Here is a 16,684-nt window from a genome sequence, read left to right as displayed (position 1 = left end):
GGTTTGGAAAATGATTCTGCCAAAATTTTTATTTCTCACATATGTGGAAATGTGGTCAAGGAGGCAACCTTTTGGTGGTTACAATGAAGGATAGTCGGGTGGGGACAAGAGGCACACACCCGCCCCCTCCCTGTCCTAGGAGGAAATTACCCTCAGAAGGAAAAAGACCCCATCCTGTTATTCTAGGCTTTACTCAGTGCCCCAGCTTTTAGTCTTCCTACAGTGAGGACTTACAACTTGATCACAGAAAGGAAGGGAATGGCCTTGGGTGTCCTAACCCAGGCCCAGGGCCCAGCTCAACAGCCGGTGGAATATTTAAACAAAGAGTTTGGGATGCCTGGGTAGCTCAGTGGTTGAGCATCTGCCTTCAGCTCAGGTAGTGATCCCAGGAACCTGGGATGGAGTTCCGCATCAGGCTCCCCACAGGCAGCCTGCTTCTCCCTCTGCCTGTGTCTCTGCCTCTCTCTGTGTCTCTCATGAATAAATAAATAAAAACTTAAAAAATAAATAAACAAAGTGCTTGATCTGGTGACCTGCTGGCATGAGGCTACAAAACACACCACCCTGGAAGGAGCCCCCCTCCCTCCCACTCCGTGATTAGTAAATGACAAAAACCTGATTGAATGACAGGCACATGGAGGGTTAATCAGATTAAAACAGCCCACACCAAAGATCCCATAAAAACCCCTAGATTTAAACGCCAAACTGACTACCCTCTCGGGTCCCCTCCCTCGTCGGGATATTTGTACTGTATCCCCCAATAAATTTTGCCTTGCTGCCCGCCACTCTTCATCAGGTCGTCTCTTCATTCTTCGAAGAGGAGTGACCAAGAACCGTGGGCACTAAAGGAAAAGACATCCTACAATGGTTACACCTATGAGGGCTGGTCTACCTTCCCCCAATTCATCTCACAGTCTCCTAAATGCTAGGGAAGCTGTGTCCCAGAGCCACGGTTCCAGAGCTAGAGTTCCTGTATGTCTCTCAGTCTACTGACGTTCACTGAGCCCAGACCCTGTCCAGGTGCTGGGCCGTGTCACCGAGTCTTAGCCTCCCAATGATCCTGTGAAATAGACACCATATCCGTTTTATAGGTGGGCTGGTGGAAGTGCAAAGAATACAAGGCAATTGGTTTCAAGGGCCACAAATTTTATTATTATTTTTTAAGATTTTATTTTTAAGTAATCTCTACATACAACGCGGGGCTCAAGCTCACAACCCCTAGATCAAGGGTCACATGCTCTATAAAAAAATAAAAAATAAATTTAAAAAACGGTCACATGCTCTACTGACTGAACCAGCCAGGTGCCCCAAAGCACCACAATGTTTAAATGGCATAGCCTAGCTAGAGATCTTTGAGGTCTTCTATCTTAAAACCACCGGGCAGCCCGGGTGGCTCAGCGGTTTAGCACCTGCCTTCGGCCCAGGGCCTGATCCTGGAGACCTGGGATCAAGTCCCATATCATTGGGCTCCCTGCAAGGAGCCTGCTTCTCTCCTGTGTCTCTGCCCCTCTCTCTCTCTGCCTCTCATGAATAAATAAATAAAATCTTAACAAAAAAAACCAACCTATCATTACATCTCAGGTTGTCCAGCAGGCAGACAGTTGAAGTTTATGCCCAGAGCAGAATAATTTACTGCCGGGCTCCAGCCTGGGCCTTATACCCATACCCATTTTCGGAAAGTTTGAGTCCAGTTTATAATTGAATTTGATGTTACTGGCACAACATAAAAGACCCCAAACACAAAGACAAGCTCACTAGGTGCAGCGTGCCTGGGGTAACTATCTCTCAGGAGACTTTCTAGAAGTAATCTATGCTAGAGTGAGATTTTGAATTTTCTTAAATCATGACATGAAGGTCCACAGCCCACAAAGCAGCCAAGCTAAAATGTAGTTATGACAAACCACCTCCAAACTTTATAAGACTGCTGCCTCTGAAACTGGATTCAAAGAAGCATTTGAAGGGACCCACCGGCTTGTGTAATAATAAGGTCTAACACGGGACTGGAAGGTAAGCAGGGCCGCTGGAGAGTTCCAGAGGGAAAGAGAAGCCACGGAATGAGAGGCATTCCTGCTGAGCCCAGGGCTGTCTGCATTTCTGGTGGGGATCCAAGGTCCTGCCTTGATTTTATTAAGGGAAAGGCGGGTTCCCTGCAGGTGCTGAAATGAATCAAACTGGAGTGAATTTTGAGATCCATGCGGAGCCTACACTCTAGCCTTGAGTGCTTTCAAGTCTCCTGAGCATCTATTAAAATGCAGACTCTGGCTCAGAAGGTCCCCATGGGGCCCTGCGACTTGACGGTGCATTTCTAACAAGCTCCCTGGGGATGCCCGGGCTGCTGGGCTTTAGAGCACGTTTGAGTAGGTTGGAGAGGAAAGAGAGGTTTTTGTTAACAGCTCCTCCAGCACACCCCGCAGGCAGGCAGGTTGCGCTGTGTGGCCAACTGGCTTGAAAGTGGTTTCTGCTTGGCAGCTATTTTTCTGTGACTGTAGTGGCCTATATTTTACAGAGCTTGTCAGTGGCCAAAGGCAATTCTGGGGCTCTCACAGCCTAAATAAAATAGCCCTTAAGACCATTCCGCTCCTTTGCTGGGACTCCACAGATTGCCAGACAACCCACTCATCCTAATTATTGAGCAGACACTAGGCTCCAGTATGAAGAGTCAACCCTGACAGCAGTTCGCTGGCTCTACACAAATTAATCGATAGGCCCCGTGAATCAGTGTTTTGTGCCCTTGGGTAGCAGATTTCCTCATGACCATAGGTGAACTGATAACATGGAGTTTCTGAAACTGAATTAGGGGAATGACCTCCTGTGAGCTTCACTGAGTACTCCAGGGAAGAGCAGCTGGAGAGCCAGTCCCCGCAGACTGCCCAGGGAGCCTCCCCGCCCGCAGACCCAGCCAGGGCTGGAGCAAGGGTAGGGTTTTTTTTTTTTTAAATGATCCAACACCACCATCAATCCCTCTCCTTCAAACAAAACAAACAAAAACTCTTACTGAGAAACCAAAAGGAAGCAAATATTAAATCACTCCTCCCTGCCCCACTCCGACCCGTTCACACACTCACAAGAAATGGAGCAGACCACAAAGTATGCATTTGGCAACCTAATTTTGGAGTCTAGTTAAAGGTTGGCCGAGTAGGGCACCAGCCTTGACCTGCCTCCTTTTCTTCACCTCTCTGAGTAGGAAAGAGGAAGGTGGCTTCTGACCAGGGCACTCATACTTGGAACTGCAGATGGCTGGGCCTGGCACGGCGCAGGGGCATTGTTGGTCCTTGCCTGGGAACTTGCTCTCAAGACTAGCCTTTCTGCCCGGGGTAGCCTAGACCTAAGGCGGCGCAGGCCCACCAGGCCCCTCAGATGCCGAGCCCGCAGACACCGCTTCAGCCTGTCTGGAATCTCGGTGCAGCCAGCTCCTGGGAGGCCGCCCTTGCCCTGACCCACTTCTCTCTGGCGTCACAGCCCCAACCCAGCATTCCTCCTGGGTGCCGGGAGGCACTGATCTGGGCTCCTCTGCATGGTATCAGCTCCGTCTGCAAGAGAGACTGTGTTGTCTTGTCCTGTGTCTAAGCCTGAGCCTGCTCTGGGGCCATCTGTCTGGTCCTTATTCCCTGTCTGGAGGATGCTTCTGGTTTCCACGTGGTCACAGAATAGAACCAGTCTGTGAAGGAGTGAGCCTTTATGGTTCCTGTTCCCGTTCATCTCCTCCTATTGATGACGTATTTAATGAATGTTTATGGAGGATGTGCTGTGGGCCAGGCCCTGTGCAGAGCCCCGGGGACAAACAGATGCCTCAGAATGCCTCCCTGGAGCTCCCGCTGGTCACTTACCCGTCTCCCAGAGCCTATTATTGCATTTCTACAGCATTAAAGCCTTTGAAACATTACAAGAAGCATCCTTGTTTCCTGTTTGGTTATCACTTAAAACAGACCAATGGCCATTACAATGGATCTATAGCAGTGCTTCATTGTTATCTAATTTCTTCTTCTTTTTTTTTAAAGATTTTATTTATTTATTCATGAGAGACACAGAGAGAGGCCGTGACACAGGCAGAGGGAGAAGTAGGCTCCCTGTGGCGAGCCCAATGTGGGGACTGGATCCCAGGAGCCTAAGGCTTGTGCTCAACCACTGAGCCACCCAGGTGCCCCTCATTATCTAATTTCTAAGAGGTCTTATAAAAACAAGCTGGTCAATAGATATGCAAATGTTGTGAATTGCCTGAGAGAAGGTGTGTGATGAGTTGAAAGTCGGGTACCCACACTCTCCCACCTGGGTCTCTGCAATGAGGGTCCTTCTGCCCACTGTACAAATACCAGTTTGTGTCCCCTCTAAGTTCCAGATCTTTATTCCCACGTGCCCAAGGACACCTCTGCCTGGATAACCCCCTCAAATTCAACCTGTCCCATAGAGAACCCGGCATCCTCCACCCCAAAGCTGGTGCCCCTGCCTCCTGTCTTCCCTGCTCTGGGACACTCACTGGGTTTTACAGATTTGGGAGACGTCCTGACAGTTGTGGGGATTCTCCCCCGAGCCACCTGATGGGTGCTCCATAAATGTTTATGGGTGGAGCTTTGGCATCTGTCTGTTCCTGAGCTCAAACAAAGCCAGCTTGTTCATCAGATAACTTTTCCAAACCAGTTGGCCTGAAGAAGAGATGATCACCAAGTGGGTGCTGCAGGTGACTCGCACAGAATGGATTCTCGAATCTCGTCTTTGTTTTTGTTCTTCCTCAGAGCTCACTCTTGAGAGAGTTTCAAGTTTCCCCAAGAAAGGAAAGGAGATACTGACACATCCCGCTTCGAGATCTCAGCCTGTCATCCCAAATCCCTGTCCCCGAGGGAGAGAGCAAGGGTCTCACCGTGGCCAGGGGCCACGATACGTGGCCTGTGTTCAGAGAGGGTTTCTCTCAGCCGAGCACCAGGGTAAGCTGTGTGTGGAGGCCGAGACACACTAAACAGAACTGTGTCTCTGGAAGTATGTTGATGTGTACCTTAGTGTGTAGAAAACAGTCAAGAGGGAGACACACCACACTACCACCACACTACCAGACACACACTTCTACCAATAATAGGGGAAACTGAGAGTGGAAGCTATTCAGGAACACTGTACTGTACTGTCTTTACCATGTTTCTATGAATCTAAAACTGTCCTAAAAAATAAAGTCTAGGGGGATCCCTGCGTGGCACAGCGGTTTGGCGCCTGCCTTTGGCCCAGGGCGCGATCCTGGAGACCTGGGATCAAATCCCACGTCCGGCTCCCAGTGTGCATGGAGCCTGCTTCTCCCTCTGCCTGTGTCTCTGCCTCTCTCTTTCTCTCTCTCTCTCTCTCTCTCTGTGTGTGTGTGACTATCATAAATAAATAAAAATTTAAAAAAAAAAGTCTAGGGTTGCCTGGGTGGCTCAGTTGGTGAAGCGTTGACTCTGGGCCTCAGCTTGGGTCTTTTTTTTTTTTTTTTTAAAGATTTTATTTATTTATCTGAGAGAGCAAGAGAACAAGGTGGGGGGGGAGGACAGAGGAAGAAGCAGACTCCCCACTGAGCAGGGAGCCTGATGTGGGGCTCCATCCCAAGACCCTTGAGATCATGGCCTGAGCTAAAGGCAGACACTTAACCCATTGAGCCACCCAGGTGCCCTGGGGTCTCAGTTTGGGTCCTGACAGGGTTATGAATTCAAGCTCTGCATTGTGCTCTATGCTGGGCATGAAGCATAGTATGAATGAATGAATGAATGAATGAATGAATGAATAAATAAAGTCTATTTGAAAAGGAACAAGATTAGGGAAAAAAAAAAAAAAAAACAAATGAAAAAGCAGACTGTGGGCAGCCCGGGTGGCTCAGCGGTTTAGCACCTGCCTTTGGCCCAGGTTGTGATCCTGGAGTCCCGGGATCGAGTCCCATATCAGGCTCCCTGCATGGAGCCTGCTTTTCCCTCTGCCTGTATCTCTCTGTCTCTCAAGAATAAATTAAGTCTTAAAAAAAAAAAAAAGAAGAAAAGAAAAAGCAGACTGTTAGAAGTTCAGAAGTTGCATAATAAATGCAAAAGCTGCAACTCAAGGCAAAATGTGCTTGCCAGGGAGCTATTGACAAAGACTAGTGGGGGTCAGGGAGATTGGCTACACACATCCAGGAGAGCTCCTGGAAGAAATGAGGCCTGGGGAATCCAGAAGGTTCCATCTGGGCAGACTGAGCACTTTGATATCCCCCTGCCTAAGCATAGAACGTGTTCAAGAGCCCACAGAAAAAAAGAAGGTACCTTGGAACCAAACAAACCCGGAGTGGAATCTCAACTTAAGCTAAATGTCTTAGAGATATTTATCTCTAAAGTATCTTTAAATTCTCTAAACCTCTAAATCATCTTTTATCTGTAAAATGTGAGTAACGGTGCTCACCGTACAGGTTTGCATGAAATAATGAAGTGCAGTGTTTAGGACAGGTGTGGGCACCTATTAGTGTGTTAGCTGTTGCGGATGCTGCTGTCAAAACTTCAGGTCTCAATGATTCCTAGACTAACTGAAGCCCCGGGTTCTTCTCTCCAAGCTTCTCACTCTCAGCTTCCACTCAGGTCAGACCCCAGTTGTTCTCCCCTCCTGACTTTCTAGACTGACTTCCTGTCTCTTTCTTCTTCTCTACCCTGGTTCAAGCACAGGGGCCTCTCCACCAGGCGGATCACCCACCCCTGCCATGGGCTCCTTCCTTGTTCCCCAGATAAGTTCTTATTCTTTTCATCTCTCCCATCACTGGTCATCCTGACCCCCTTTCCCCAAACTTGTCCTAGTACCTTTCAGTCCCACTGAGTGCCACTAAAGCTAGGACTCCCCATGCCATATTTATTTGCCCCTGTATTTAAGATACATCTCTAATTGGAATTCAAATATAATAAAAAAGGGACCAATTTACCCTAAGACATTCAACCCAAATGTATACTTTTTCTCCTATAAGCAGCCAAATCAAAAGGGATAGCTAAGGCATTTTTTTAAATAGACATATATTATCTGTAGTTCCCTATAGCATTGAACTATCAGGATTATTGGGAAAGGGTGCAAAATATACATGGCCTGGGGGAAATCTCACACAAGAGATTGAGATTATCAGTTCAGTGAGGAAGGAACTTTTCTCCTCTCTGACTATAGCCCTTTACTGTTAACAGAATGAGATGTCCTTGGACATCTGGTGTTTATAAGGTTAGCCATTGGCTGAGAGATTGATAAAATGAATTAAAGGGTCCATACCTCCCAAGCACAGTTTTTGATCCATCAAAGCAGCAAAGAGCAAGATTAATAGAGGGCCATAAATTTAAATTTGGAGACTTTTTAGCTGAAAAGTCCTCTGTCATAATGTGTAAGAATTTTCATTTGTTGCTGGTGGGAATACAAAATGGTAGAGCCGCTCTGGAAGACAGATTGGCAGTTTCTTATAAAGTTAAAAATAGTCTTTCTTGCTATTCAATCCAGCAGTCACACTCATAGGCATTTATTAAACAGCTTTGAAAACTTATGTACACAAAAATCTACACATGAATGTTTAGAGCAGATTTATTCATGATCTGCAATAACTGGAACAACCAAGATAGTCCTCAAAAGGTGAAAGTATGGGAAAAAAAAAAAAACTATGGTACATCCATACAATAGAATACCACTCAGCAATAAAAAGGAATGAGCTATTGATTCCTGCAACAACATAGAAAATATTGCTAAATGAAATGCATATTGCTAAGTGAACAGAGCCAATCTTCAAAGGCGATTCCATTTCTAAAACTTTCTGAAAAATGTAAAAGTATAGAACTATAAAATATAACAGTAGTTGCTAAGGGTTTGGGGGGTGTAGAAGGTTGAAGAGGTGAACTGTGTTTTAGGACAACAAAACTATTCTGTATGTTACATAAGACTAGGCATTTTTCAAATAAATATATTTATTCATCAGAGACACAGAGAAAGAGGCAGAGACACAGGCAGAGGGAGAAGCAGGCTCCATGCAGGGAGCCCGATGTGGGACTCGATCCCAGGACTCCAGATCACACCCTGAGCCAAAGGCGGATGCTCAACTGCTGAGCCACCCAGACATCCCAAATAAAATAAAATAAAATAAAAAATTCCCATAAATAAAAGCTCAGGCCTAGATAGCTTCACAGGTAAATTATAACAAATATTTAAAGAATGAATAGCAATTCTTTACAAACTCTTCCAAAAAATAAAAGTGGAGGAACACCTTCCAACTCACTCTATGAGGTTAGTCTTACCCTGATACCAGAATCAAAGACTTTACAAGAAAAAAACAGAGCAATGTCTCTTATGAATATAGATGTACAAATTCTCAACAAAATACTTGAAAACTGAAACCAGCAACATGTGAAAAGGACTCTACACTATGACCAAGCAGGATTTTTCCCAGGAGTGCAAGCTTGGTTTAACATCTAAAAATCGGTGAATATTATATACCATAATGATAGCATAAAGGACCAAACCCACATGATCATCTCAATAGACATAGAAAAAGCATTTGGCAAAATCCAGCCCTTTCATTATAAAAACACTCAAAAAAACAAAAAGAAACTACCTCAACCTGATAAAGAACATTTACAAAAAACCCACAGCTAACATCATACGTAGTGGAAAGATGCTGAATGCTTTCCCCTAAGATCAGAAACAAGACAAAGATGCCCATTCTCACTACTTCTATTCAACATAATGCAACGAGGCAAGAAAAAAGTAATAAATAAAAAGTACCCAGATTGGAAAGGAAGAAGTGAAACTATGTCTATTTGCAGATAACATTTTGTCTGTAGAAAATCCTAATGAATTCACTAAAAAACTATTAGTATTTTTTTTTTTTTAAATTTTTATTTATTTGTGATAGTCACAGAGAGAGAGAGAGAATGAGGCAGAGACACAGGCAGAGGGAGAAGCAGGCTCCATGCACCGGGAGCCCGATGTGGGATTCGATCCCGGGTCTCCAGGATCGCGCCCTGGGCCAAAGGCAGGCACCAAACCGCTGCGCCACCCAGGGATCCCAAACTATTAGTATTTACACGTATATTTCTTAGTTCTGTCCACTGAGAGGGCCCAGAAGCAAGAACACGCAGGTACAATGAGCATCCCCAGTGCCCAGATCTTGGTTTCTAATACCATTCCTCAATAGAAAGAAAGTAGGCTTCTTGTGGAAATGTCTGGGGAGGGAATATACGACATAAATAGAGAGCGTTTTCTAGTGCGGAAAGTAAGGTAGTGCTCAAAGAAAACCTATAAGGATATGTCCATGGCACAGGAGCCAACTGAAGGAGCTTCCAAGAGCCAAAATTGGAACAATGTTAGCAACAAAACAAATAGCATAATACTGGATTATAACTCAAAGTATAAAATACATATCCATGAGATGCCTGGGTGCCTCAGCAGTGGAGAGTTTGCCTTTGGTTCAGGCGTGATCCTGGGGTCCCAGGATCGAGTCCCATATCGGGCTCCCCACATGGAGCCTGCTTCTCCCTCTGCCTGTGTCTCTGCCTCTCTCTGTGTCTCTCATGAATAAATGAATAAAATCTTTTAAAAAAATAAATATCCATGAGATCCTATTACTGAAATCAATAAATTATTGACTAAATAAATAAGTAGAAAAAAGTCAAATCTCCTATACAGAAGAATTCCAAACAATATGTAGATGGTATTTCATTAAGGAATTGGAGATTGACTTCCTACCCTTAAAGTATTGGCTGTGCATAGTGACCTTTTTCAAAAGAATATGGTATGGGGTTGGGGGAGGAAACTTTACAAATAGTACCTCAACTAGGTGATCAAGGTCAATACCCACAGTGATAAGTCATGTTGATACTACCATTGATATGTGTGATAAGATGGCTCTTTACTTCTGTGGTTATCCTTCCCCAAACCCATTACCCCAGTCTAATGATGAGGAAAATATCAGATGAATCCCAATTGAAAGAAAGACATTCTACAAGATACTTAACCAGGACTTCTCAATACTATTAAGTCCACCAAAACCAAGAAAAGTCTCAGAAACTCTTATATTCTAGAGGAGTCTAACAAGACATGATCTTCGCATGTAATGTGGTCTCCTGGATGACATCCTAAAACAGAAACGAAACATAAGTAAAAACAAAGAAATCCAAAATCAGTATGGACTTCAAGTAAGAGCAATGTGTTGGGGTGTCTGGCTGGTTCAGTTGGTAGAACAGCAGACTCTTGATCTTGGGGTTGTGAATTCAAGAGTCATGTAGGGCATAAAGCTTATTTATAAAAAATAATTTATCTATGTTCAATAGTTTGATAAATGGTTTCTTTATGTACCACAATGTACCACAGCAATGTAAGATAACAGTAGGAAAGACTGGGTGTGAGGCATATGGCAAGTCCCTGTATTATCCTTGTAACTTTCCTGTAAACCAAAAAACATTTTAAAGTAAAAAGTTTATTAAAAAAATATATATGGGGGCGCCTGGGTGGCTCAGTTGGTTAAGCAGCTGCCTTTGGCTCAGGTCATGATTCTGGGGTCCTGGGATCGAGCCCTTCATTGTGCTCCCTGCTCAGTGCAGAGCCTGCTTCTCCCTCTTCCTCTGCAGCTCCCTCTGCTTGTGGTCTCTCTCTGTCTCTCTGACAGATAAATAAATAAAGTCTCTCTCTCTCTCTCTATATATATATATATATATGTATGTATGTATATATACATATATATATGGATGAAGGGGGCAAAAGGTATAAACTTCTAGTTATAAAATAAGTAAGTTCTGGGGACATAATGTGCAGCATGATGACTATAGTTAATAATAATAATTGAGGGATCCCTGGGTGGCGCAGCGGTTTGGCGCCTGCCTTTGGCCCAGGGCGCGGTCCTGGAGACCCGGGATCGAATCCCACGTCGGGCTCCCGGTGCATGGAGCCTGCTTCTCCCTCTGCCTGTGTCTCTGCCTCTCTCTCTCTCTCACTGTGTGCCTATCATAAATAAATAAAAATTAAAAAAAAAAAAATAATAATAATAATTGAAAGTTGCTAAAAGATACACACATATACACATAGTTGTTGGTAAGGAATAGAAGAAAAAACTACCAAAAAGTTAATAGATAATTTTTGAAACTTTTCTTTTTCATTAAATGTTCCTTAATGAATATGTATTACTTTGACCATTAAAAAAAAAAACCTGTCATTTTCTCCCCAGCTTTGAGATATAGCTAGCTGACAATTCAAAATTGTATATATTTAAGGAGTACAGTTTGATATACATGTGCAGTGAAATCATTACCATGATTAAGCTACTTAATGTATCTCTCTCCTCCCATAGTTAGCAATTTCTTCTTCTTTTTTTTTTTTTTTTAGATTTTATTTATTTATTCATGAGAGACACAGAGAGAGAGGCAGAGACACAGGCAGAGGGAGACACAGGCTCCCTGCGGGGAGCCCGATGAGGGACTCCGGGTCACGACCTGAGCCGAAGGCAGGTGCCCACCCACTGAGCCCCCCAGGCGTCCCCCCCCCCTCCATTTTCTTCTTGTGGTGAGAATGGTCAAGATCTACCCTCTCAGCAAATCTCAAGCATATAAAACATTCTTATTACTCATAGTCATATTGTTGTACATAAGCTCTCCAGGGGTTATTCATATTGCAGAACTGAAATTCTGTATCCCTTGACCAACGTCTTCCTGTTTCCCTCCTCCATCACATTTTTTTAACCATGAAAAAAGAAAATGATTATTTACTTAAAAATAAACCCTGGCTTTCTCACGTCTATATTATGTCCACTTTTATTACATAATAAGAAGAACACCTCTCTCTCATGCCGATCACAGTGCAGATAATAGATTCCTGCAAATAGCTGATTCATGCTGAGCACATACAATGTGTGCTGCGCTGCGCGTACATTGTGTCAGTCAATTCTCAAAACAAGCCGATGAGGTGGGCCCTTATGTAATCTTCATGCCCATTGTACAGCTGGGAAAACTTAGAGTGGTTAGGAATTTGCCCAATTAGTCAGATGTACAGCTAGAATTTGAATCCAGGTTGACTGACTCCAAAGCCCACACTGGCCTGGCCTAGGATGTAGCACATGTGCTGAGGGCTGCCTGGTTGGCTAATACTCAATATTTGGGGGGCTTTCTGGTCCCCCCACCCCCGCCCCACAGCCCAACCACTGCCGAGCCTTGGGGCTGGAGTGGAGCCTTGCCTTCCCTCCTCAGCAGAAGGCCCCCTTCTTCCAAAGAGAGAGTGGGGAAGACAGGGTCTCTGAACAATAGTCACGTCTGGGGGTGGCGCTCCCTGGACTTGTGCAACTTGTAGGTTTGGTGGTTGGTAGCACCGTCTGTGAGAAGGGACTGAGGCCTCCAGCGAGCTGGGATGGGGCAGGGCAGGTGGACACAGGCCCCCCAACCACGAAGTCACCCCATGCCCTCGGCATGTGTATGCAGTAGCAGCTTCCCTATGGCAAGGGGTCTAAGCCCAAGAGCAATCCCATTTGGGAACCCTCAGGAGCACTGCAAATGACAACTTTTTTTTTTTTTTTTTTAGATTTTATTTATTTATTTGAGAGAGAGAGCGCGCATGCACCAGGATGAGAGTGGGGAGAGGCGGAGGAAAAGGGGGAAGCAGACCCCCAGGATCCAGACCTGAGCCCAAGGCAGGCGCTGAACCCACTGAGCCCCCAGGCGCCCCCATGAGTGTCAGTTTAACAATGAGAAAGGGAACCCAGAGCTCTGCCTTGGGACCACACTGGAGCCCTCTCAAGGCTTCACCAAATCCTTCTCTAGCCTCAGGCTGCGGCCCTCACTGAGGGACAATGAAAAGTCACGTGAAACTCCATACGGATCAAGCTCCTTGTAGTTGCTGTGAGGGAAGACCTTTCAACACGTCACACACAGGATCTGTCCTCTACGGCTCCGGGAATTTTTCTAGGGCTTCAGTACCAGAAAAGGCTTAACTTCTGATCAACTGGGTTGTTGTATTTTTGGCAAAAATTTTGATGATTTTTTTATTCTTAAGTATAACATGCATATACTAAAGTGCACAGCCCTTAAGTGTATGATTTTTAAAAAATGTTTGTACATACTAATATCTGTATAAGCAGCTCCTAATTCACAACGCAGGGCATAGCCGGGACCCAGGAGCCTTCCACCTGCCGCCTCTCAGGAGGTCACCCACAAAGGTAACCGCTGTTCTGACTTCTTCCATCACAGGTTTGCTTTTACTGCAGAGGTGCTGCTGGGAACCTTGTTCCTAATTGTGTTTCTGTCTCTACTGCTGCCCCAGGAACTAAGAATCAATCCTGGAGCACTAGCCCAGGGACTGTGCAGGACTTCAGGGCATGCTTTTTTTTTTTTTAATAGATCGGGACCCTACCCATCTGGTTGCATCTTATTTCCCCTTCATCCTCAATAGGACAAATGGTTAAAGCAACAGCCTTGGAGGCAGTCCAACCTTCTGCATTTTGGTTCACCAACCGTGGGGCCTTAGGCCCCCTAACCTCTTTCCGAGCCGCCTCTGAGCTAGCCTCTCTCCTACCGCCCTCCTCCTCTGCAGGTATTCATCCCGAGGGCATCTTCGATAAACTTCCTGTGTACAAATCTCCCTCTTGATCTGCCTCCCAGACGCCCTACCTGCGACAATGGTCCTCATCTATAAGATAATATTATACCTACTTCACAGGGTTGTTCTGAGGATTAATAAAATATTACATTCGAGCCCCGCATCCGACTCCCCGCATGGAGCCTGCTTCTCCCTCTACTTGTGTCTCTACCTCTCTCTGTGTGTCTCTCATGGATAAACAGCCCAGTACACAGCCTAGGGGAAGACTAAATAAATGGTAGCTAATAGAAGAATGTAAAAGTTGTATTGACCTCCATTGCTACCTCAAATCCTCTTTTGAAATGATAAAAGGGTAAAACAAGTATAAAGAAAAACTCTAAGGTAGTCCAGACTTGTCCCATGCAGCTCTGTGGGATATTCTTTTCCTATTGAAAAAACAAAAAAAAAAAAACAAAAAAAAACAGAGGTCATGGAATGTAATTGGAAAAGTGCGTGATAGAATGGATTTAAGCCAAGAGAAGTCTCTCTCTGGAGATACCCAAGACTGAAGAGACCTGCCTCATGTCCTCCCCATGGAAAGCGTCACCCAGCTCCAGAGCTTCTCGTTCTAGGATTGGCTGAGGCCTTAGCGTCACCTGCAGCCCAGGCCAACCGCTCCTGACCCCGCTACCCTCCCTCCTCTGCAGGTGTCCTTAATGCCTGCCTGTGTGCCAACCTTCCTCTTGGTCTTCTTCTCAGACACCTTATCTGTGACAATTGTACGGTTTGATTATGAAACAGCCCCGACTCTGACAGTCTACTCTATTTGTCTCTGCAATTGGCATGTACCTTTCTGCGGCCCCTGACAGGACACCATCTCCTCCAGACTTGGTAATCTGTAGAAAATGATCAAAGCTAGAGACTGGGAGAAAATATAAAAGTCCTAATGTTTCATCCACTCCTAAGCAAGTGAAAACAATGTTTTTTTTAAACAATCCCACAAACCACCGAAGAGGAACAATCCAAATCATACTTCTCAGAAGTATTTGTCATTAAACTTGTTTCACTCTGTAAGGCTCCTTAGTAAAAACCGCGCTTTTGTTTTTGCCCTGAAGTCTCAAGTTAAGCAAAAAGGAAAAACCCACTGTTTGTGCTGAGTAAGAAAAGGGGCAAAAAATCTTCAAGACTAATCAAAATTTTAAGATTTTTTAAAAGATTCTTAAAAATTATTTTTAAGTAATCTGTACACCCAACATGGGGCTTGAACTCACAACCCCGAGACCAAGAGTCATGCGCTCCTCCTACTGAGGCAGCCAGGTGGCCCAACAGTTTAAATTTTTTAATAATGAGTTCCTTAATGGAGTCCTAACAGGAGGGATTTACGGAAAGAGGGAAACAGAGGTGTCAAATTCCAGCTTGCAAAATGAAGCATGCCCCCTGAAAACACCAGGAGAAGTAATGCTGGTACTCCTGGGTACCTGGCAGCTCACTGATTCAGCTGCACAGATTAGAAAGAATGCATGAAAGTCTATGGGACTCAGGGATGACTCTCCTACGTTTCTCTTTTTTCTTTTTTCTTTAGATTCAATTTGCCGGGATGCCCTGGTGGCTCAGCGGTGGAGCGGCCGTCTTCAGCCCAGGGCGTGACCCCAGGGTCCCGGGATCGAGTCCGAGTCGGGCTCCCTGCAAGGAGCCTGCTCCTCCCTCTGCCTGTGTCTCTGCCTCTCTCTGTGTGTCTCTCATGAATAAATAAATAAAATCTTTTTAAAAAATAGATTCAATTTGCCAACATATAGTATAACACCCCAGTGCTCATCCCGTCAGGTGCCCTCCTCAGTGCCCATCACCCAGTCACCCCATCCCCCCACCCACCTCTTCTTCCACAACCCTTGGTTTGTTTCCAGAGTTAGGAGTCTCTCGTGGTTTGTCTCCCTCTCTTAATTTTTCCCATTCAGTTCCCTTCCTTTCCTTTATGGTCCCTTTCACTATTTCTTATATACCCTGTATGAGTGAAACCATATGACTGTCCTTCTCCGATTGACTTATTTCACTCAGCATCATACCCTCCAGGTCCATCCACCTCGAAGTAAAAGGCAGGTATTTGTCCTTTCTGATCCTGAGGAATATTCCATTGTATCCATAGACCACATCTTCTTTATCCATCATCTGTCGATGGACACCGAGGCTCCTTCCAGTTTGGCTATTGTGGACATTGCTGGTGTGAACATTGGGGTGCAGGTGTCCCAGAGTTTCACTATATCAATATCTTTGGGGTAAATACCCAGTAGTGCAATTGCTGGGTCATAGGATAGCTCTATTTTTAACTTCTTGAGGAACCTCCACACTGTTTTCCAGGGTGGCTGCACCAGCTTGCATGCCCATCAACAGTGCAAGATGGTTCCCCTTTCTCCACATCCTCTCCAACATTTGTTTTTACCTTCCTGCATTTCTAAGGAGAGTCATCAGAAGTCCATGACACCGTTTATAAATGTGTACACATAAAGAGCCGACATGTCTTTAAATATGTATTTTACCACTTTTGGGGGGCCATAGTCATAATAATAGTAATTTAATCGGGAAAAATTTCCCAGTATGTATTATTGGGGTGCAGAGCAGTTGCTAAAGTGTGGAGCAGGTGAGAGAAGCTCTCTTCTCACTGGAAATGGCTATGTTTCCTCTGGCCCTGTCATCTGGATGGCCAGTTTTAGCTTTCTTTATTTTTAGAGACATATGGTGTTGGATCTGTTGACCAAGCTCGTCATGATAATCTATTGTCAGATAAGAAACGTTCTGGATTTCCAACTGACGTTATATGTGATAGACACCAATTTCGTGCATAAAACTACTCTAGTTATCAAGATCACATTGGTTTTATTTTGATATAACTTAATTTTATTATTTGCTTTGACTTCTACCAGAAGCAAATATTCGTTTACTCTTCCTGTATATGCTCCCCAGGGTGCTTACTCTTTAAGTTGGATGGCATATCAGCCATTCCTATAAACTACATACTTTATTAAATATCAAAATAAGCTTACCTTTTCAAGAATTTATTGCTAACAGTGCCTCTACTTCAGTCTGTTTTTGTTGGTTATTTTTTTTAAAAACCTTCAGATTTATGCCCATAATTATATTTATTTGCCCACATAGGAAGATCCTTAGCACTCATCTTATCCCTCCCCTTATCCAGATG

The sequence above is a fragment of the Canis lupus genome, chromosome 35 (genome assembly GCF_048164855.1).
Source record: "Canis lupus baileyi chromosome 35, mCanLup2.hap1, whole genome shotgun sequence".
Classification (NCBI taxonomy): domain Eukaryota; kingdom Metazoa; phylum Chordata; class Mammalia; order Carnivora; family Canidae; genus Canis; species Canis lupus.
The sequence above is the reverse complement of the archived record's forward strand: the minus strand, read 5'-3'. Positions refer to the sequence as shown.